General features: G+C 38.5%; 1 protein-coding gene across 1 annotated transcript in view; it reads left to right on the top strand.

The window, feature by feature from the left end:
* LOC134856923 (large ribosomal subunit protein mL43-like) overlaps positions 1-26,232 on the top strand; it is an 85,239-nt gene that overhangs the window by 5,396 nt on the left and 53,611 nt on the right. The window lies entirely within an intron of this gene.

Genomic DNA, 26,232 nt, shown 5'->3' with positions numbered 1-26,232 from the left:
CATACATACATACATACATACATACATACATACATACATACATACATACATACATACATACATACATACATACATACATACATACATACATACATACATACATACATACATACATACATACATACATACATACATACATACATACATACATACATACATACATACATACATACATACATACATACATACATACATACATACATACATACATACATACATACATACATACATACATACATACATACATACATACATACATACATACATACATACATACATACATACATACATACATACATACATACATACATACATACATACATACATACATACATACATACATACATACATACATACATACATACATACATACATACATACATACATACATACATACATACATACATACATACATACATACATACATACATACATACATACATACATACATACATACATACATACATACATACATACATACATACATACATACATACATACATACATACATACATACATACATACATACATACATACATACATACATACATACATACATACATACATACATACATACATACATACATACATACATACATACATACATACATACATACATACATACATACATACATACATACATACATACATACATACATACATACATACATACATACATACATACATACATACATACATACATACATACATACATACATACATACATACATACATACATACATACATACATACATACATACATACATACATACATACATACATACATACATACATACATACATACATACATACATACATACATACATACATACATACATACATACATACATACATACATACATACATACATACATACATACATACATACATACATACATACATACATACATACATACATACATACATACATACATACATACATACATACATACATACATACATACATACATACATACATACATACATACATACACACATACATAAATACATACATACATACATACATACATACATACATACATACATACATACATACATACATACATACATACATACATACATACATACATACATACATACATACATACATACATACATACATACATACATTCATAAATACACGACTTAAGAAATAAAATAAGTGATACGGCCTACAAAAAGACCAAAGATGTGACATAACAAGTGGCTTCAGCAATGTGATTTACAAAGAAGACCTTCAGCGTGACTTAAGAACTGACTTTAGTGATAAGGCTTACACAAAGACCGACGGCGTGACATAACAAATGGTTTCAGCGATGCGATTTAAAAAAAACCTACAGCGTGACTTAAGAATTGACTTTAGCGATGCGAATTACAAGAAAGCCTACAGCTTGACTTAAGAACTGAATTTAGTGATACGGCTTACAAAAAGACCGAAGGCGTGACATAACAAATGACTTCAGCGATGCGATTTACAAAATGACCTACAGCGTGACTTAAGAACTGACTTTAGCGATGCGACTTACAACAAAGCCTAAAGCTTGACTTAAGAACTGAATTTAGTGATACGTCTTACAAAAAGACCGAAGGCGTGACATAACAAGTGACTTCACGATGCGATTTACAAAATGACCTACAGCGTGACTTAAGAACTGACTTTAGCGATGCGACTTACAACAAAGCCTACAGCTTGACTTAAGAACTGAATTTAATGATACGGCTTACACAAAGACCGACGGCGTGACATAACAAATGGTTTCAGCGATGCGATTTACAAAAAAAACTACAGCGTGACTTAAGAATTGAATTTAGCGATGCTACTTACTAGAAAGCCTACAGCTTGACTTAAGAACTGAATTTAGTGATACGGCTTACAAAAAGACCGAAGGCGTGACATAACAATTGACTTCAGCGATGCGATTTACAAAATGACCTACAGCGTGACTTAAAAACTGACTTTAGCGATGCGACTTACAACAAAGCCTACAGCTTGACTTAAGGACTGAACTTAGTGATACGGCTTACAAAAAGACCGAAGGAATGGCATAACAAATTACTTCAGCGACGATGCAATTTACAAAAAAAAACCTACAGCATGACTTAAGAACTGAATTTAGTGATACGGCTTACAAAAAGACCGAAGGAGTGACATAACAAATGACTTCAGCGATGTGATTTACAAAAAGACTTTCAGCGTGACTTAAGAACTGACTTTAGTGATGCGACTTACAACAATGTCTACAGCTTGACTTAAGAACTGAAATTAGTGATACGGCTTACACAAAGACCGACGGCGTGACATAACAAATGACTTCAGCGATGTGATTTACAAAAAGACTTTCAGCGTGACTTAAGAACTGACTTTAGCGATGCGACTTACAACAAACCTACAGCTTGACTTAAGAACTGAATTTAGTGATAAGGCTCACAAAAACACCGACGGCGTGACATAACAAATGACTTCAGCGACGCGATTTACAAAAAGACATACAGCGTGACCTAAGAATTGACTCTAGGGATGCGACTTTTAACAAGGCCTACAGCTTCACATAAGAAATGAATTTAGTGATACGGCCTACAAAAAGACCGACGGCGTGACATAACAAAGGACTTCAGCAATGCGATTTACAAAAAGACCTTTAGCGTGACTCAAGAACTGATTTTAGTGATGCGACTTACAATAAAGCCTACAGCTTGACTTCAGAACTGAATTTAGTGATACGGCTTAAAAAAGACCGCAGGCGTGACATAACAATTGACTTCAGCGATGCGATTTACAAAATGACCTACAGCGGGACTTAAGAACTGACTTTAGCGATGCGACTTACAACAAACCTACAGCTTGACTTAAGAACTGAATTTAGTGATAAGGCTCACAAAAACACCGACGGCGTGACATAACAAATGACTTCAGCGTCGCGATTTACAAAAAGATATACCGCGTGACCTAAGAATTGACTCTAGGGATGCGACTTTTAACAAGGCCTACAGCTTGACTTAAGAAATGAATTTAACGATACGGCCTACAAAAAGACCGACGGCGTGACATAACAAATGACTTCAGCAATGCGATTTACAAAAAGACCTTTAGCGTGACTCAAGAACTGACTTTAGCGATTCGACTTACAAGAAACCCTACAGCTTGACTTGAGAACTGAATTTAGTGATACGGCTTACAAAAAGACCGACGGCGTGACATAACGAAAGAATTCAGCGATGCGATTTACAAAACGACCTACAGCATGACTTAAGAACTGACTTTAGTGATGCGACTTACAATAAAGCCTACAGCTTGACTTAAGAACTGAATTTAGTGATACGGCTTAAAAAAAGACCGAAGGCGTGACATAACAATTGACTTCAGCGATGCGATTTACAAAATGACCTACAGCGTGACTTATGAACTGACTTTAGCGATGCGACTTACAACAAAGCCTACAGCTTGACTTAAGGACTGAACTTAGTGATACGGCTTACAAAAAGACCGAAGGAATGACATAACAAGTGACTTCACGATGCGATTTACAAAATGACCTACAGCGTGACTTAAGAACTGACTTTAGCGATGCGACTTACAACAAAGCCTACAGCTTGACTTAAGAACTGAATTTAGTGATACGGCTTACACAAAGACCGACGGCGTGACATAACAAATGGTTTCAGCGATGCGATTTACAAAAAAAACAACAGCGTGACTTAAGAATTGACTTTAGCGATGCTACTTACAACAAAGCCTACAGCTTGACTTAAGAACTGAATTTAGTGATACGGCTTACAAAAAGACCGAAGGCGTGACATAACAAATGACTTCAGCGATGCGATTTACAAAATGACCTACAGCGTGACATAAAAACTGACTTTAGCGATGCAACCTACAACAAAGCCTACAGCTTGACTTAAGGACTGAACTTAGTGATACGGCTTACAAAAAGACCGAAGGAATGACATAACAAATTACTTCAGCGACGATGCAATTTACAAAAAAAACCTACAGCATGACTTAAGAACTGAATTTAGTTGATACGGCTTACAAAAAGACCGAAGGCGTGACATAACAAATGACTTCAGCGATGCGATTTACAAAATGACCTACAGCGGGACTTAAGAACTGACTTTAGCGATGCGACTTACAACAAACCTACAGCTTGACTTAAGAACTGAATTTAGTGATAAGGCTCACAAAAACACCGACGGCGTGACATAACAAATGACTTCAGCGTCGCGATTTACAAAAAGATATACCGCGTGACCTAAGAATTGACTCTAGGGATGCGACTTTTAACAAGGCCTACAGCTTGACTTAAGAAATGAATTTAACGATACGGCCTACAAAAAGACCGACGGCGTGACATAACAAATGACTTCAGCAATGCGATTTACAAAAAGACCTTTAGCGTGACTCAAGAACTGACTTTAGCGATTCGACTTACAAGAAACCCTACAGCTTGACTTGAGAACTGAATTTAGTGATACGGCTTACAAAAAGACCGACGGCGTGACATAACGAAAGAATTCAGCGATGCGATTTACAAAACGACCTACAGCATGACTTAAGAACTGACTTTAGTGATGCGACTTACAATAAAGCCTACAGCTTGACTTAAGAACTGAATTTAGTGATACGGCTTAAAAAAAGACCGAAGGCGTGACATAACAATTGACTTCAGCGATGCGATTTACAAAATGACCTACAGCGTGACTTATGAACTGACTTTAGCGATGCGACTTACAACAAAGCCTACAGCTTGACTTAAGGACTGAACTTAGTGATACGGCTTACAAAAAGACCGAAGGAATGACATAACAAGTGACTTCACGATGCGATTTACAAAATGACCTACAGCGTGACTTAAGAACTGACTTTAGCGATGCGACTTACAACAAAGCCTACAGCTTGACTTAAGAACTGAATTTAGTGATACGGCTTACACAAAGACCGACGGCGTGACATAACAAATGGTTTCAGCGATGCGATTTACAAAAAAAACAACAGCGTGACTTAAGAATTGACTTTAGCGATGCTACTTACAACAAAGCCTACAGCTTGACTTAAGAACTGAATTTAGTGATACGGCTTACAAAAAGACCGAAGGCGTGACATAACAAATGACTTCAGCGATGCGATTTACAAAATGACCTACAGCGTGACATAAAAACTGACTTTAGCGATGCAACCTACAACAAAGCCTACAGCTTGACTTAAGGACTGAACTTAGTGATACGGCTTACAAAAAGACCGAAGGAATGACATAACAAATTACTTCAGCGACGATGCAATTTACAAAAAAAACCTACAGCATGACTTAAGAACTGAATTTAGTTGATACGGCTTACAAAAAGACCGAAGGCGTGACATAACAAATGACTTCAGCGATGTGATTTACAAAAAGACTTTCAGCGTGACTTAAGAACTGACTTTAGTGATGCGACTTACAACAATGTCTACAGCTTGACTTAAGAACTGAATTTAGTGATACGGCTTACACAAAGACCGACGGCGTGACATAACAAATGACTTCAGCGATGTGATTTACAAAAAAACTTTCAGCGTGACTTAAGAACTGACTTTAGCGATGCGACTTACAACAAACCTACAGCTTGACTTAAGAACTGAATTTAGTGATAAGGTTCACAAAAACACCGACGGCGTGACATAACAAATGACTTCAGCGACGCGATTTACAAAAAGACATACAGCGTGACCTAAGAGTTGACTCTAGGGATGCGACTTTTAACAAGGCCTACAGCTTCACCTAAGAAATGAATTTAGTGATACGGCCTACAAAAAGACCGACGGCGTGACATAACAAATGACTTCAGCAATGCGATTTACAAAAAGACCTTTAGCGTGACTCAAGAACTGACTTTAGCGATTCGACTTACAAGAAACCCTACAGCTTGACTTGAGAACTGAATTTAGTGATACGGCTTACAAAAAGACCGACGGCGTGACATAACGAAAGAATTCAGCGATGCGATTTACAAAACGACCTACAGCATGACTTAAGAACTGACTTTAGTGATGCGACTTACAAGAAAGCCTACAGCTTGACTTAAGAACTGAATATAGTGATACGGCTTAAAAAAAGACCGAAGGCGTGACATAACAATTGACTTCAGCGATGCGATTTACAAAATGACCTACAGCGTGACTTAAGAACTGACTTTAGCGATGCGACTTACAATAAAGCCTAAAGCTTGACTTAAGGACTGAACTTAGTGATACGGCTTACAAAGAGACCGAAGGAATGACATAACAATTGACTTCAGCGATGCGATTTACAAAATGACCTACAGCGTGACTAAAGAACTGACTTTAGCGATGCGACTTACAACAAAGCCTACAGCTTGACTTAAGGACTGAAATTAGTGATACGGGTTACAAAAAGACCGAAGGTGTGACATAACAATTGACTTCAGCGATGCGATTTACAAAATGACCTACAGCGTGACTTAAGAACTGACTTTAGCGATGCGACTTACAACAAAGCCTACAGCTTGACTTAAGGACTGAACTTAGTGATACGGCTTACAAAAAGACCGAAGGAATGACATAACAAATTACTTCAGCGATGTGATTTACAAAAAGACATACAGCGTGACCCAAGAATTGACTCTAGGGATGCGACTTTTAAAAAGGCCTACAGCCTCACCTAAGAAATGAATTTAGTGATACGGCTTACAAAAAGACCGACGGCGTGACATAACGAAAGAATTCAGCGATGCGATTTACAAAACGACCTACAGCATGACTTAAGAACTGACTTTAGTGATGCGACTTACAAGAAAGCCTACAGCTTGACTTAAGAACTGAATTTAGTGATACGGCTTAAAAAAAGACCGACGGCGTGACATAACAAACGAGTTCAGCGATGCGATTTACAAATTGATCTACAGCATGACTCAAGAACTGACTTTAGCGATCCGACTTACAAGAAAGCCTACAGCTTGACTTAAGAACTGAATTTAGTGATACGGCTTACAAAAAGACCGAAGGCGTGACCTAAAAGTTTTTTCAGCGATGCGATGTACAAAAAAACCTACAGTATGTCTTAAGAACTGAACTTAGTAATACTGCTTGCGAAAAGAACGACGGCGTGACATAACAAATGACTTCAGCGATGCGATTTACAAAATGACCTACAGCGTGACTTAAGAACTGACTTTAGCGATGCGACTTACAACAAAGCCTACAGCTTGACTTAAGAATTGAATTTAGTGATACGACTTACACAAAGACCTACGGCGTGACATAACAAATGGCTTTAGCGATGCGATTTACAAAAAGACTTACAGCGTGACTTAAGAACTGACTTTAGCGATGCGACTTACAACAAAGCATACATACATAAGTTTATACACACATACATACATACAAACGTACATACATACATACATACATACATACATAGAAATAATAATAATAATAATAATATGAATTTAGCGTACGCAAGGGGTTTCCCCCACAGTTTCAGTTCAGTTAGTTAGACATATTTCTGCAGTTGTTTCAGATACAGTCGCACAGAATTTTCCAGCTACAGGGGTTGGAGTCATCGAATCTTTTCTCGAAATGCTCCCACATCCAATGCAGCAACCGTCGTTTGAGTCCTATCGTGTTGGTAAAGTCCACTTTTTGAGGAACAAAATTAGCCAGCCTCTTTGCATGAAATCAATAAATTTTTTCTCAAACAAATTTTTCTGGGCCAGTACATTCAAATAAACAAGATTGTGTTTTGGCTGGGTCTTTTTTTGGCGGAAAACGGTCAGAAAAAAACGTTCAGAAAACGGTCGGAAAAATACTGCTTACAAAAAGACCGACGGCGTGACATAACAAACGAGTTCAGCGATGCGATTTACAAAATGACCTAAAGCATGACTCAAGAACTGACTTTAGCGATCCGACTTACAAGAAAGCCTACAGCTTGACTTAAGAATTGAATTTAGTGATACGGCCTACAAAAAGACCGAAGGCGTGACATAACAAATGACTTCAGCGATGCGATTTACAAAATGACCTACAGCGTGACTTAAGAACTGACTTTAGCGATGCGACTTACAACAAAGCCTACAGCTTGACTTAAGAACTGAATTTAGTGATACGGTTTACAAAAAGACCGAAGGAGTGAAATACCAAATTAATTCAGCGATGCGATTTACAAAATGACCTACAGCATGACTCAAGAACTGACTTTAGCGATCCGACTTACAAGAAAGCCTACAGCTTGACTTAAGAACTGAATTTAGTGATACGGCCTACAAAAAGACCGAAGGCGCGACATAACAATGACTTCAGCGATGCGATTTACAAATTGACCTACAGCGTGACTAAAGAATTGACTTTAGTGATTCGACTTACACCAAAGTCTCCATTTTGACTTAAGAATTGAATTTAGTGATACGGCTTACACAAAGACCGACGGCGTGACATAACAAATGACTTTAGCGATGCGATTTACAAAAAGACCTACATCCTGACTTAAGAACTGACTTAAGCGATGCGACTTACAAAAAAAAACCGACGGCGTGACATAACAAATGACTTCAGCGATGCGATTTACAAATTGACCTACAGCGTGACTAAAGAATTGACTTTAGTGATTCGACTTACACCAAAGTCTCCATTTTGACTTAAGAATTGAATTTAGTGATACGGCTTACACAAAGACCGACGGCGTGACATAACAAATGACTTTAGCGATGCGATTTACAAAAAGACCTACATCCTGACTTAAGAACTGACTTAAGCGATGCGACTTACAAAAAAAAACCGACGGCGTGACATAACAAATGACTTCAGCGATGCAATTTACAAAAAGACCTTCAGTGTGACTTAAGAACTGACTTTAGCGATGCGACTTACAACAAAGCATACATACATACAATTGTACACACATACATACATACATACGTACATACACATACATACATAGAAATAATCATAATAATAATAATATGAATTTAGCGTACGCAAGGGGTTTTCCCCACAGTTTCAGTTCAGTTAGTTAGACATATTTCTGTAGTTGTTTTGGGTACAGTCGCACAGAATTTTCCAGCTACAGGGGTTGGAGTCATCGAATCTTTTCTCGAAATGCTCCCACATCCATTGCAGCAACCGTCGTTTGAGTCCTATCGTGTTGGTAAAGTCCACTTTTTGAGGAACAAAATTAGCCAGCCTCTTTGCACGAAACCATTAAATTTTTTCACAAACAAATTTTTCTGGGCCTGTACATTCAAATAAACAAGATTGTGTATTGGCTGCGTCATTTTTTGACGGAAAACGGTCAGCAAAAAAAAAAACGTTCAGAAAACGGTAGGAAAAATACGGCTTACAAAATGACCGACGGCGTGACATAACAAACGAGTTCAGCGATGCGATTTACAAAATGACCTAAAGCATGACTCAAGAACTGACTTTAGCGATCCGACTTACAAGAAAGCCTACAGCTTGACTTAAGAATTGAATTTAGTGATACGGCCTACAAAAAGACCGAAGGCGTGACATAACAAATGACTTCAGCGATGCGATTTACAAAATGACCTACAGCGTGACTTAAGAACTGACTTTAGCGATGCGACTTACAACAAAGCATACATACATACAATTGTACACACATACATACATACATACGTACATACACATACATACATAGAAATAATCATAATAATAATAATATGAATTTAGCGTACGCAAGGGGTTTTCCCCACAGTTTCAGTTCAGTTAGTTAGACATATTTCTGTAGTTGTTTTGGGTACAGTCGCACAGAATTTTCCAGCTACAGGGGTTGGAGTCATCGAATCTTTTCTCGAAATGCTCCCACATCCATTGCAGCAACCGTCGTTTGAGTCCTATCGTGTTGGTAAAGTCCACTTTTTGAGGAACAAAATTAGCCAGCCTCTTTGCACGAAACCATTAAATTTTTTCACAAACAAATTTTTCTGGGCCTGTACATTCAAATAAACAAGATTGTGTATTGGCTGCGTCATTTTTTGACGGAAAACGGTCAGCAAAAAAAAACGTTCAGAAAACGGTAGGAAAAATACGGCTTACAAAATGACCGACGGCGTGACATAACAAACGAGTTCAGCGATGCGATTTACAAAATGATCTACAGCATGACTCAAGAACTGACTTTAGCGATCCGAATTACAAGAAAGCCTGCAGCTTGACACTTAAGAACTGAATTTAGTGATACGGCTTACAAAAACACCGAAGGCTTGACATAACAAATGACTTCAGCGATGCGATTTACAAAATGACCTACAGCGTGACTTAAGAACTGACTTTAGCGATGCGACCTACAACAAAGCCTACAGCTTGACTTAATAACTGAATTTAGTGATACGGCTTACAAAAAGACCGAAGGCGTGACATAAAAAATTACTTCAGCGATGCGATGTACAAAAAAACCTACAGTATGACTCAAGAACTGAACTTAGTAATACGGCTCGCAAAAAGAACGACGGCGTGACATAACAAATGAACTCAGCGATGCGATTTACAATATGACCTACAGCGTGACTTAAGAACTGATTTTAGCGATGCGACTTACAAGAAAGCCTACAGCTTGACCTAAGAACTGAATTTAGTGATACGGCTTACAAAAAGACCGACGGCGTGACATAACAAATGACTTCAGCGATGCGATTTACAAAAAGACCTTCAGCGTGACTTAAGAACTGACTTTAGTGATGCGACTTACAACAAAGTCTACAGCTTGACTTAAGAATTGAATTTAGTGATACGGCTTACACAAAGACCAACAGCGTGACATAAAAAATGACTTTAGCGATGCGATTTACAAATAGACCTACAGCTTGACTCAAGAACTGACTTTAGCGATGCGGCTTACAACAAAGCATACATACATACATTTCTACACACATACATACATACATACGTACATACATACATACATACATATATACATAGAAATAATAATAATCATAATAATAATCATAATAATAATAATATGAATTCAGCGTACGCAAGGGGTTTCCCCCACAGTTTCAGTTCAGTTAGTTAGACATATTTCTGCAGTTGTTTCGGGTACAGTCGCACAGAATTTTCCAGCTACAGATGTTGGAGTATTTTCTCGAAATGCTCCCACATCCATTGCAGCAACCGTCGTTTGAGTCCTATCGTGTTGGTAAAGTCAACTTTTTGAGGAACAAAATTAGCCAGCCTCTTTGCATGAAACCAATAAATTTTTTCACAAACAAGTTTTTCTGGGCCTGTACATTCAAATAAACAAGATTAAGTATTGGCTGGGTCATTTTTTGGCAGAAAACGGTCAGAAAAATTGTAGTCATAGAGATTATTGAGGATTTTAGATAGTAGAAGTAAATTTTTGAGCTGAATGTACATGGGTAAAGGCAGTATTCCTAGACGCTGAAGCGTTGTTTTGTAATTAGAATCTGCTGCAATCCATTTGCATGCATTGCGATGAACACCTTCTGAGAGTTTCATTTCTTCGACCTTCATTTGATAGCACGCTGAACCGTATAACAAAACTGGAATTACCAAGGATTTGAACAGATAAAGTTCGGTCTTGGTAATAAGAGGCAGTGGGTTGCGCTTAAGCATGCAGAGAGTGTTGAGGGCTTTTACTCTTCTAGGTTTAATATGCGATGTCTAGCCTAGATCCGATTTTACAATTATTCCTAGGTCTTTTTCTTCTGAGACTTTCTTAATTAAAATTGAGTCGAAGTAAAAGTCGCTACTTGTGTGACGATTAACCGGTAGGTGAGTGCATTTGACGCATAGAACGCAATCTGGTTTTGTTGAGTCCACCTGAAGATGTTGTTTAGGTCATTCTGAAATTCTGCGTTAAGTGTATCAATTCGTATGAATTTTGCATCTTCTGCGTATAGAAAGCTGGTGGAATGATTACATACACTTGGTAGGTCGTTAATCATGACAAGAAAAAACAATGGCCCGATGATTGATCCTTGAGGAACACCGCTTGTGACATAGAATGATTGGGACAGACAGTCTTTGATTTTGACATATTGTGTTCTATTTTTCAGGTAGTTATAAACTAGTTTTAATATTTTGCCCCTGGTTCCCAACGAGTAGAGCTTATCAATCAGAATACCGTGATCTACTTTATCAAAAGTTTTCTCGAAATCGGTATATACTACGTCTACTTCTTCATTTTTGCTTATAGCTGAATATATGGTATCAAGATAGAGCAGCATTTGGATGGTCCCTGACCTTTTCGCGCGAAATCCGAATTGGTTGTTGTGCAACATAGGTTCTAGATGTTTATAGAGATCGATGAAAAGAACTTTTTTGAAGATTTCGCTGGCAATATTAAGTTAGTGATATTGGCCTGTAGTTACTTATCGAGGCCTTGCTTCCTTTCTTTTTGAAAATTGGGCTGACAATAGAGTGTTTCCATTGATCAGGGAAACAACAGGTCTGGAATGCGTTATATATGATATGGTAGAGGGAGGGCGTTAAAGAGTCACAACAATATTTAAATAAAACAGGAGGTAGCAGATTGGGACCTCTCGACTTACTTAGATCTAGATCCTTACATAGTTTGGCAATCAGATTCCTGTCTGGTTCTTTATTATGACTTATTTGTTTAACTGAGTGCTCTTGTTTTTCAAGACAGGCTGGTTGAGAAGAGATTATAAATGCTGAGTTAAAAAAAACTTTGCGAGTAGATTAGCTCGCTCTGGCAAGGTTTTCGAAACTGAATTATCAAGTTTCATGACGGAAGGTAGTTCTAAGTTAGGGAATTTCTATAGTATTTAAACAGGGCTTTAGTATCACGCGAGTTAGACAGATGTTGTTCCTATTCGCTTTTGTTATTCTCTACGGCGGTTTGTACTTTTTCATTCATTGCAATCACCGAGGCACATTGCGAACCTTTTTGTTTGCGTAATGTTGACAGACGTTTCATTGCATTTGACGTCTCAGGAGTTAACCAGGGAGGAAGATTTTGTCTATGTTGAATTCTACGCGGGAGACGGCGTGACAAAAACGTGAGAAAAAGACCGACGGCGTGACATAACAAACGAGTTCAGCGATGCGATTTACAAAATGACCTACAGCATGACTCAAGAACTGACTTTAGCGATCCGACTTACAAGAAAGCCTACAGCTTGACTTAAGAATTGAATTTAGTGATACGGCCTACAAAAAGACCGAAGGCGTGACATAACAAATGACTTCAATGATGCAATTTACAAAAAGACCTTCAGCGTGACTTAAGAACTGACTTTAGTGATGCGACTTACAACAATGTCTACAGCTTGACTTAAGAACTGAAATTAGTGATACGGCTTACACAAAGACCGACGGCGTGACATAACAAATGACTTCAGCGATGTGATTTACAAAAAGACTTTCAGCGTGACTTAAGAACTGACTTTAGCGATGCGACTTACAACAAACCTACAGCTTGACTTAAGAACTGAATTTAGTGATAAGGCTCACAAAAACACCGACGGCGTGACATAACAAATGACTTCAGCGACGCGATTTACAAAAAGACATACAGCGTGACCTAAGAATTGACTCTAGGGATGCGACTTTTAACAAGGCCTACATCTTCACATAAGAAATGAATTTAGTGATACGGCCTACAAAAAGACCGACGGCGTGACATAACAAATGACTTCAGCAATGCGATTTACAAAAAGACCTTTAGCGTGACTCAAGAACTGATTTTAGTGATGCGACTTACAATAAAGCCTACAGCTTGACTTCAGAACTGAATTTAGTGATACGGCTTAAAAAAAGACCGCAGGCGTGACATAACAATTGACTTCAGCGATGCGATTTACAAAATGACCTACAGCGGGACTTAAGAACTGACTTTAGCGATGCGACTTACAACAAACCTACAGCTTGACTTAAGAACTGAATTTAGTGATAAGGCTCACAAAAACACCGACGGCGTGACATAACAAATGACTTCAGCGTCGCGATTTACAAAAAGATATACCGCGTGACCTAAGAATTGACTCTAGGGATGCGACTTTTAACAAGGCCTACAGCTTGACTTAAGAAATGAATTTAACGATACGGCCTACAAAAAGACCGACGGCGAGTTAGACAGATGTTAGACAGATGTATCACGCGAGTTAGACAGATGTTGTTCCTATTCGCTTTTGTTATTCTCTACGGCGGTTTGTACTTTTTCATTCATTGCAATCACCGAGGCACATTGCGAACCTTTTTGTTTGCGTAATGTTGACAGACGTTTCATTGCATTTGACGTCTCAGGAGTTAACCAGGGAGGAAGATTTTGTCTATGTTGAATTCTACGCGGGAGACGGCGTGACAAAAACGTGAGAAAAAGACCGACGGCGTGACATAACAAACGAGTTCAGCGATGCGATTTACAAAATGACCTACAGCATGACTCAAGAACTGACTTTAGCGATCCGACTTACAAGAAAGCCTACAGCTTGACTTAAGAATTGAATTTAGTGATACGGCCTACAAAAAGACCGAAGGCGTGACATAACAAATGACTTCAATGATGCAATTTACAAAAAGACCTTCAGCGTGACTTAAGAACTGACTTTAGTGATGCGACTTACAACAATGTCTACAGCTTGACTTAAGAACTGAAATTAGTGATACGGCTTACACAAAGACCGACGGCGTGACATAACAAATGACTTCAGCGATGTGATTTACAAAAAGACTTTCAGCGTGACTTAAGAACTGACTTTAGCGATGCGACTTACAACAAACCTACAGCTTGACTTAAGAACTGAATTTAGTGATAAGGCTCACAAAAACACCGACGGCGTGACATAACAAATGACTTCAGCGACGCGATTTACAAAAAGACATACAGCGTGACCTAAGAATTGACTCTAGGGATGCGACTTTTAACAAGGCCTACATCTTCACATAAGAAATGAATTTAGTGATACGGCCTACAAAAAGACCGACGGCGTGACATAACAAATGACTTCAGCAATGCGATTTACAAAAAGACCTTTAGCGTGACTCAAGAACTGATTTTAGTGATGCGACTTACAATAAAGCCTACAGCTTGACTTCAGAACTGAATTTAGTGATACGGCTTAAAAAAAGACCGCAGGCGTGACATAACAATTGACTTCAGCGATGCGATTTACAAAATGACCTACAGCGGGACTTAAGAACTGACTTTAGCGATGCGACTTACAACAAACCTACAGCTTGACTTAAGAACTGAATTTAGTGATAAGGCTCACAAAAACACCGACGGCGTGACATAACAAATGACTTCAGCGTCGCGATTTACAAAAAGATATACCGCGTGACCTAAGAATTGACTCTAGGGATGCGACTTTTAACAAGGCCTACAGCTTGACTTAAGAAATGAATTTAACGATACGGCCTACAAAAAGACCGACGGCGTGACATAACAAATGACTTCAGCAATGCGATTTACAAAAAGACCTTTAGCGTGACTCAAGAACTGACTTTAGCGATTCGACTTACAAGAAACCCTACAGCTTGACTTGAGAACTGAATTTAGTGATACGGCTTACAAAAAGACCGACGGCGTGACATAACGAAAGAATTCAGCGATGCGATTTACAAAACGACCTACAGCATGACTTAAGAACTGACTTTAGTGATGCGACTTACAATAAAGCCTACAGCTTGACTTAAGAACTGAATTTAGTGATACGGCTTAAAAAAAGACCGAAGGCGTGACATAACAATTGACTTCAGCGATGCGATTTACAAAATGACCTACAGCGTGACTTATGAACTGACTTTAGCGATGCGACTTACAACAAAGCCTACAGCTTGACTTAAGGACTGAACTTAGTGATACGGCTTACAAAAAGACCGAAGGAATGACATAACAAGTGACTTCACGATGCGATTTACAAAATGACCTACAGCGTGACTTAAGAACTGACTTTAGCGATGCGACTTACAACAAAGCCTACAGCTTGACTTAAGAACTGAATTTAGTGATACGGCTTACACAAAGACCGACGGCGTGACATAACAAATGGTTTCAGCGATGCGATTTACAAAAAAAACAACAGCGTGACTTAAGAATTGACTTTAGCGATGCTACTTACAACAAAGCCTACAGCTTGACTTAAGAACTGAATTTAGTGATACGGCTTACAAAAAGACCGAAGGCGTGACATAACAAATGACTTCAGCGATGCGATTTACAAAATGACCTACAGCGTGACATAAAAACTGACTTTAGCGATGCAACCTACAACAAAGCCTACAGCTTGACTTAAGGACTGAACTTAGTGATACGGCTTACAAAAAGACCGAAGGAATGACATAACAAATTACTTCAGCGACGATGCAATTTACAAAAAAAACCTACAGCATGACTTAAGAACTGAATTTAGTTGATACGGCTTACAAAAAGACCGAAGGCGTGACATAACAAATGACTTCAGCGATGTGATTTACAAAAAGACTTTCAGCGTGACTTAAGAACTGACTTTAGTGATGCGACTTACAACAATGTCTACAGCTTGACTTAAGAACTGAATTTAGTGATACGGCTTACACAAAGACCGACGGCGTGACATAACAAATGACTTCAGCGATGTGATTTACAAAAAAACTTTCAGCGTGACTTAAGAACTGACTTTAGCGATGCGACTTACAACAAACCTACAGCTTGACTTAAGAACTGAATTTAGTGATAAGGCTCACAAAAACACCGACGGCGTGACATAACAAATGACTTCAGCGACGCGATTTACAAAAAGACATACAGCGTGACCTAAGAGTTGACTCTAGGGATGCGACTTTTAACAAGGCCTACAGCTTCACCTAAGAAATGAATTTAGTGATACGGCCTACAAAAAGACCGACGGCGTGACATAACAAATGACTTCAGCAATGCGATTTACAAAAAGACCTTTAGCGTGACTCAAGAACTGACTTTAGCGATTCGACTTACAAGAAACCCTACAGCTTGACTTGAGAACTGAATTTAGTGATACGGCTTACAAAAAGACCGACGGCGTGACATAACGAAAGAATTCAGCGATGCGATTTACAAAACGACCTACAGCATGACTTAAGAACTGACTTTAGTGATGCGACTTACAAGAAAGCCTACAGCTTGACTTAAGAACTGAATATAGTGATACGGCTTAAAAAAAGACCGAAGGCGTGACATAACAATTGACTTCAGCGATGCGATTTACAAAATGACCTACAGCGTGACTTAAGAACTGACTTTAGCGATGCGACTTACAATAAAGCCTAAAGCTTGACTTAAGGACTGAACTTAGTGATACGGCTTACAAAGAGACCGAAGGAATGACATAACAATTGACTTCAGCGATGCGATTTACAAAATGACCTACAGCGTGACTAAAGAACTGACTTTAGCGATGCGACTTACAACAAAGCCTACAGCTTGACTTAAGGACTGAAATTAGTGATACGGGTTACAAAAAGACCGAAGGTGTGACATAACAATTGACTTCAGCGATGCGATTTACAAAATGACCTACAGCGTGACTTAAGAACTGACTTTAGCGATGCGACTTACAACAAAGCCTACAGCTTGACTTAAGGACTGAACTTAGTGATACGGCTTACAAAAAGACCGAAGGAATGACATAACAAATTACTTCAGCGATGTGATTTACAAAAAGACATACAGCGTGACCCAAGAATTGACTTTAGCGATGCGACTTACAATAAAGCCTAAAGCTTGACTTAAGGACTGAACTTAGTGATACGGCTTACAAAGAGACCGAAGGCGTGACATAACAATTGACTTCAGCGATGCGATTTACAAAATGACCTACAGCGTGACTTAAGAACTGACTTTAGCGATGCGACTTACAATAAAGCCTAAAGCTTGACTTAAGGACTGAACTTAGTGATACGGCTTACAAAGAGACCGAAGGAATGACATAACAATTGACTTCAGCGATGCGATTTACAAAATGACCTACAGCGTGACTAAAGAACTGACTTTAGTGATGCGACTTACAAGAAAGCCTACAGCTTGACTTAAGAACTGAATATAGTGATACGGCTTAAAAAAAGACCGAAGGCGTGACATAACAATTGACTTCAGCGATGCGATTTACAAAATGACCTACAGCGTGACTTAAGAACTGACTTTAGCGATGCGACTTACAATAAAGCCTAAAGCTTGACTTAAGGACTGAACTTAGTGATACGGCTTACAAAGAGACCGAAGGCGTGACATAACAATTGACTTCAGCGATGCGATTTACAAAATGACCTACAGCGTGACTTAAGAACTGACTTTAGCGATGCGACTTACAATAAAGCCTAAAGCTTGACTTAAGGACTGAACTTAGTGATACGGCTTACAAAGAGACCGAAGGAATGACATAACAATTGACTTCAGCGATGCGATTTACAAAATGACCTACAGCGTGACTAAAGAACTGACTTTAGCGATGCGACTTACAACAAAGCCTACAGCTTCACTTAAGAAATGAATTTAGTGATACGGCTTACAAAAAGACCGACGGCGTGACATAACGAAAAAATTCAGCGATGCGATTTACAAAACGACCTACAGCATGACTTAAGAACTGACTTTAGTGATGCGACTTACAAGAAAGCCTACAGCTTGACTTAAGAACTGAATATAGTGATACGGCTTAAAAAAAGACCGAAGGCGTGACATAACAATTGACTTCAGCGATGCGATTTACAAAATGACCTACAGCGTGACTTAAGAACTGACTTTAGCGATGCGACTTACAATAAAGCCTAAAGCTTGACTTAAGGACTGAACTTAGTGATACGGCTTACAAAGAGACCGAAGGCGTGACATAACAATTGACTTCAGCGATGCGATTTACAAAATGACCTACAGCGTGACTTAAGAACTGACTTTAGCGATGCGACTTACAATAAAGCCTAAAGCTTGACTTAAGGACTGAACTTAGTGATACGGCTTACAAAGAGACCGAAGGAATGACATAACAATTGACTTCAGCGATGCGATTTACAAAATGACCTACAGCGTGACTAAAGAACTGACTTAAGCGATGCGACTTACAACAAAGCCTACAGCTTCACCTAAGAAATGAATTTAGTGATACGGCTTACAAAAAGACCGACGGCGTGACATAACGAAAGAATTCAGCGATGCGATTTACAAAACGACCTACAGCATGACTTAAGAACTGACTTTAGTGATGCGACTTACAAGAAAGCCTACAGCTTGACTTAAGAACTGAATTTAGTGATACGGCTTAAAAAAAGACCGACGGCGTGACATAACAAACGAGTTCAGCGATGCGATTTACAAATTGATCTACAGCATGACTCAAGAACTGACTTTAGCGATCCGACTTACAAGAAAGCCTACAGCTTGACTTAAGAACTGAATTTAGTGATACGGCTTACAAAAAGACCGAAGGCGTGACCTAAAAGTTTTTTCAGCGATGCGATGTACAAAAAAACCTACAGTATGTCTTAAGAACTGAACTTAGTAATACTGCTTGCGAAAAGAACGACGGCGTGACATAACAAATGACTTCAGCGATGCGATTTACAAAATGACCTACAGCGTGACTTAAGAACTGACTTTAGCGATGCGACTTACAACAAAGCCTACAGCTTGACTTAAGAATTGAATTTAGTGATACGACTTACACAAAGACCTACGGCGTGACATAACAAATGACTTTAGCGATGCGATTTACAAAAAGACTTACAGCGTGACTTAAGAACTGACTTTAGCGATGCGACTTACAACAAAGCATACATACATAAGTTTATACACACATACATACATACAAACGTACATACATACATACATACATACATACATAGAAATAATAATAATAATAATAATATGAATTTAGCGTACGCAAGGGGTTTCCCCCACAGTTTCAGTTCAGTTAGTTAGACATATTTCTGCAGTTGTTTCAGATACAGTCGCACAGAATTTTCCAGCTACAGGGGTTGGAGTCATCGAATCTTTTCTCGAAATGCTCCCACATCCAATGCAGCAACCGTCGTTTGAGTCCTATCGTGTTGGTAAAGCCCACTTTTTGAGGAACAAAATTAGCCAGCCTCTTTGCATGAAATCAATAAATTTTTTCTCAAACAAATTTTTCTGGGCCAGTACATTCAAATAAACAAGATTGTGTTTTGGTTGGGTCTTTTTTTGGCGGAAAACGGTCAGAAAAAAACGTTCAGAAAACGGTCGGAAAAATACTGCTTACAAAAAGACCGACGGCGTGACATAACAAACGAGTTCAGCGATGCGATTTACAAAATGACCTAAAGCATGACTCAAGAACTGACTTTAGCGATCCGACTTACAAGAAAGCCTACAGCTTGACTTAAGAATTGAATTTAGTGATACGGCCTACAAAAAGACCGAAGGCGTGACATAACAAATGACTTCAGCGATGCGATTTACAAAATGACCTACAGCGTGACTTAAGAACTGACTTTAGCGATGCGACTTACAACAAAGCCTACAGCTTGACTTAAGAACTGAATTTAGTGATACGGTTTACAAAAAGACCGAAGGAGTGAAATACCAAATTAATTCAGCGATGCGATTTACAAAATGACCTACAGCATGACTCAAGAACTGACTTTAGCGATCCGACTTACAAGAAAGCCTACAGCTTGACTTAAGAACTGAATTTAGTGATACGGCCTACAAAAAGACCGAAGGCGCGACATAACAATGACTTCAGCGATGCGATTTACAAATTGACCTACAGCGTGACTAAAGAATTGACTTTAGTGATTCGACTTACACCAAAGTCTCCATTTTGACTTAAGAATTGAATTTAGTGATACGGCTTACACAAAGACCGACGGCGTGACATTACAAATGACTTTAGCGATGCGATTTACAAAAAGACCTACATCCTGACTTAAGAACTGACTTAAGCGATGCGACTTACAAAAAAAAACCGACGGCGTGACATAACAAATGACTTCAGCGATGCAATTTACAAAAAGACCTTCAGTGTGACTTAAGAACTGACTTTAGCGATGCGACTTACAACAAAGCATACATACATACAATTGTACACACATACATACATACATACGTACATACACATACATACATAGAAATAATCATAATAATAATAATATGAATTTAGCGTACGCAAGGGGTTTTCCCCACAGTTTCAGTTCAGTTAGTTAGACATATTTCTGTAGTTGTTTTGGGTACAGTCGCACAGAATTTTCCAGCTACAGGGGTTGGAGTCATCGAATCTTTTCTCGAAATGCTCCCACATCCATTGCAGCAACCGTCGTTTGAGTCCTATCGTGTTGGTAAAGTCCACTTTTTGAGGAACAAAATTAGCCAGCCTCTTTGCACGAAACCATTAAATTTTTTCACAAACAAATTTTTCTGGGCCTGTACATTCAAATAAACAAGATTGTGTATTGGCTGCGTCATTTTTTGACGGAAAACGGTCAGCAAAAAAAAACGTTCAGAAAACGGTAGGAAAAATACGGCTTACAAAATGACCGACGGCGTGACATAACAAACGAGTTCAGCGATGCGATTTACAAAATGACCTAAAGCATGACTCAAGAACTGACTTTAGCGATCCGACTTACAAGAAAGCCTACAGCTTGACTTAAGAATTGAATTTAGTGATACGGCCTACAAAAAGACCGAAGGCGTGACATAACAAATGACTTCAGCGATGCGATTTACAAAATGACCTACAGCGTGACTTAAGAACTGACTTTAGCGATGCGACTTACAACAAAGCATACATACATACAATTGTACACACATACATACATACATACGTACATACACATACATACATAGAAATAATCATAATAATAATAATATGAATTTAGCGTACGCAAGGGGTTTTCCCCACAGTTTCAGTTCAGTTAGTTAGACATATTTCTGTAGTTGTTTTGGGTACAGTCGCACAGAATTTTCCAGCTACAGGGGTTGGAGTCATCGAATCTTTTCTCGAAATGCTCCCACATCCATTGCAGCAACCGTCGTTTGAGTCCTATCGTGTTGGTAAAGTCCACTTTTTGAGGAACAAAATTAGCCAGCCTCTTTGCACGAAACCATTAAATTTTTTCACAAACAAATTTTTCTGGGCCTGTACATTCAAATAAACAAGATTGTGTATTGGCTGCGTCATTTTTTGACGGAAAACGGTCAGCAAAAAAAAAAACGTTCAGAAAACGGTAGGAAAAATACGGCTTACAAAATGACCGACGGCGTGACATAACAAACGAGTTCAGCGATGCGATTTACAAAATGATCTACAGCATGACTCAAGAACTGACTTTAGCGATCCGAATTACAAGAAAGCCTGCAGCTTGACACTTAAGAACTGAATTTAGTGATACGGCTTACAAAAACACCGAAGGCTTGACATAACAAATGACTTCAGCGATGCGATTTACAAAATGACCTACAGCGTGACTTAAGAACTGACTTTAGCGATGCGACCTACAACAAAGCCTACAGCTTGACTTAATAACTGAATTTAGTGATACGGCTTACAAAAAGACCGAAGGCGTGACATAAAAAATTACTTCAGCGATGCGATGTACAAAAAAACCTACAGTATGACTCAAGAACTGAACTTAGTAATACGGCTCGCAAAAAGAACGACGGCGTGACATAACAAATGAACTCAGCGATGCGATTTACAATATGACCTACAGCGTGACTTAAGAACTGATTTTAGCGATGCGACTTACAAGAAAGCCTACAGCTTGACCTAAGAACTGAATTTAGTGATACGGCTTACAAAAAGACCGACGGCGTGACATAACAAATGACTTCAGCGATGCGATTTACAAAAAGACCTTCAGCGTGACTTAAGAACTGACTTTAGTGATGCGACTTACAACAAAGTCTACAGCTTGACTTAAGAATTGAATTTAGTGATACGGCTTACACAAAGACCAACAGCGTGACATAAAAAATGACTTTAGCGATGCGATTTACAAATAGACCTACAGCTTGACTCAAGAACTGACTTTACCGATGCGGCTTACAACAAAGCATACATACATACATTTCTACACACATACATACATACATACGTGCATACATACATACATACATATATACATAGAAATAAAAATAATAATAATAATAATAATAATAATAATAATAATATGAATTTAGCGTACGCAAGGGGTTTCCCCCACAGTTTCAGTTCAGTTAGTTAGACATATTTCTGCAGTTGTTTCGGGTACAGTCGCACAGAATTTTCCAGCTACAGATGTTGGAGTATTTTCTCGAAATGCTCCCACATCCATTGCAGCAACCGTCGTTTGAGTCCTATCGTGTTGGTAAAGTCAACTTTTTGAGGAACAAAATTAGCCAGCCTCTTTGCATGAAACCAATAAATTTTTTCACAAACAAGTTTTTCTGGGCCTGTACATTCAAATAAACAAGATTAAGTATTGGCTGGGTCATTTTTTGGCAGAAAACGGTCAGAAAAATTGTAGTCATAGAGATTATTGAGGATTTTAGATAGTAGAAGTAAATTTTTGAGCTGAATGTACATGGGTAAAGGCAGTATTCCTAGACGCTGAAGCGTTGTTTTGTAATTAGAATCTGCTGCAATCCATTTGCATGCATTGCGATGAACACCTTCTGAGAGTTTCATTTCTTCGACCTTCATTTGATAGCACGCTGAACCGTATAACAAAACTGGAATTACCAAGGATTTGAACAGATAAAGTTCGGTCTTGGTAATAAGAGGCAGTGGGTTGCGCTTAAGCATGCAGAGAGTGTTGAGGGCTTTTACTCTTCTAGGTTTAATATGCGATGTCTAGCCTAGATCCGATTTTACAATTATTCCTAGGTCTTTTTCTTCTGAGACTTTCTTAATTAAAATTGAGTCGAAGTAAAAGTCGCTACTTGTGTGACGATTAACCGGTAGGTGAGTGCATTTGACGCATAGAACGCAATCTGGTTTTGTTGAGTCCACCTGAAGATGTTGTTTAGGTCATTCTGAAATTCTGCGTTAAGTGTATCAATTCGTATGAATTTTGCATCTTCTGCGTATAGAAAGCTGGTGGAATGATTACATACACTTGGTAGGTCGTTAATCATGACAAGAAAAAACAATGGCCCGATGATTGATCCTTGAGGAACACCGCTTGTGACATAGAATGATTGGGACAGACAGTCTTTGATTTTGACATATTGTGTTCTATTTTTCAGGTAGTTATAAACTAGTTTTAATATTTTGCCCCTGGTTCCCAACGAGTAGAGCTTATCAATCAGAATACCGTGATCTACTTTATCAAAAGTTTTCTCGAAATCGGTATATACTACGTCTACTTCTTCATTTTTGCTTATAGCTGAATATATGGTATCAAGATAGAGCAGCATTTGGATGGTCCCTGACCTTTTCGCGCGAAATCCGAATTGGTTGTTGTGCAACATAGGTTCTAGATGTTTATAGAGATCGATGAAAAGAACTTTTTTGAAGATTTCGCTGGCAATATTAAGTTAGTGATATTGGCCTGTAGTTACTTATCGAGGCCTTGCTTCCTTTCTTTTTGAAAATTGGGCTGACAATAGAGTGTTTCCATTGATCAGGGAAACAACAGGTCTGGAATGCGTTATATATGATATGGTAGAGGGAGGGCGTTAAAGAGTCACAACAATATTTAAATAAAACAGGAGGTAGCAGATTGGGACCTCTCGACTTACTTAGATCTAGATCCTTACATAGTTTGGCAATCAGATTCCTGTCTGGTTCTTTATTATGACTTATTTGTTTAACTGAGTGCTCTTGTTTTTCAAGACAGGCTGGTTGAGAAGAGATTATAAATGCTGAGTTAAAAAAAACTTTGCGAGTAGATTAGCTCGCTCTGGCAAGGTTTTCGAAACTGAATTATCAAGTTTCATGACGGAAGGTAGTTCTAAGTTAGGGAATTTCTATAGTATTTAAACAGGGCTTTAGTATCACGCGAGTTAGACAGATGTTGTTCCTATTCGCTTTTGTTATTCTCTACGGCGGTTTGTACTTTTTCATTCATTGCAATCACCGAGGCACATTGCGAACCTTTTTGTTTGCGTAATGTTGACAGACGTTTCATTGCATTTGACGTCTCAGGAGTTAACCAGGGAGGAAGATTTTGTCTATGTTGAATTCTACGCGGGAGACGGCGTGACAAAAACGTGAGAAAAAGACCGACGGCGTGACATAACAAACGAGTTCAGCGATGCGATTTACAAAATGACCTACAGCATGACTCAAGAACTGACTTTAGCGATCCGACTTACAAGAAAGCCTACAGCTTGACTTAAGAATTGAATTTAGTGATACGGCCTACAAAAAGACCGAAGGCGTGACATAACAAATGACTTCAATGATGCAATTTACAAAAAGACCTTCAGTGTGACTTAAGAACTGACTTTAGCGATGCGACTTACAACAAAGCACACATACATACATTTATACACACATACATATATATATATATATATATATATATATATATATATATATACGTACATGCATACATAATAATAATAATCTTAATAATAATAATAATCATAATTATAAAAATAAAGTATATTAGCGTTTGTTGTTTTGAATGAACAGTTTGAGTTAAGCTTAATTCATCTATTTTGTCAAGTATACGTTGATGGAGTGGTTCTGAGGTTTGAATGGACCAGTCAATTGTAGAACGATTAAAGTCTCCGTTTATTATACGATGATTTGCATTGCAGTTCGACAAGAAGTCCATTAGCTGACAAATATGGAAGGGATCCAAATAATAATTGCTGTTAGGAGGGGGGAAATAGCGTGTGGCATTAGTAATGTGGCTTCGGAAGATTCCCAGAATATAGCGGTGCAATAACCTTGAAATTGGTCAGGAGGAAAGATTTCATAGCATTTTAGTGCATACTTTGTTGCAATAAGGACCCCACCGTGGGCTGTTTTTAATTTTGTTTGGTGTTTCTGTCAGACCGAAAGATATTGAAGCCGGGGAGAAATAGCTCGGAGTCGCTGATATTAATTGTGAGCCATGTTTTTCTTAATCAGATGATGTCAAAGTTGCTGGTGAAGACAAAGTTTGAAAGAGATGTGCGCCTAATTGAGTTCACTAGGCTTTGGGTATTAAAAGTAAGAATCAAATAATCAGTAAATTGGTCAGTTTCGTAACACAAAGAAAGTCAACATTCACTTAAATCTACTTCTGCTCCATCTAGGAAGAGTTCTAAATTACGATTTTTTAATCGGCTAGGATCTGTGTTTTCTTCGATCAGACTTCTTCTTTTTTTC

Source organism: Symsagittifera roscoffensis, chromosome 1 (genome assembly GCF_963678635.1).
Source record: "Symsagittifera roscoffensis chromosome 1, txSymRosc1.1, whole genome shotgun sequence".
NCBI lineage: Eukaryota > Metazoa > Xenacoelomorpha > Acoela > Convolutidae > Symsagittifera > Symsagittifera roscoffensis.
This window is presented reverse-complemented; position numbering and strand designations above follow the sequence as displayed.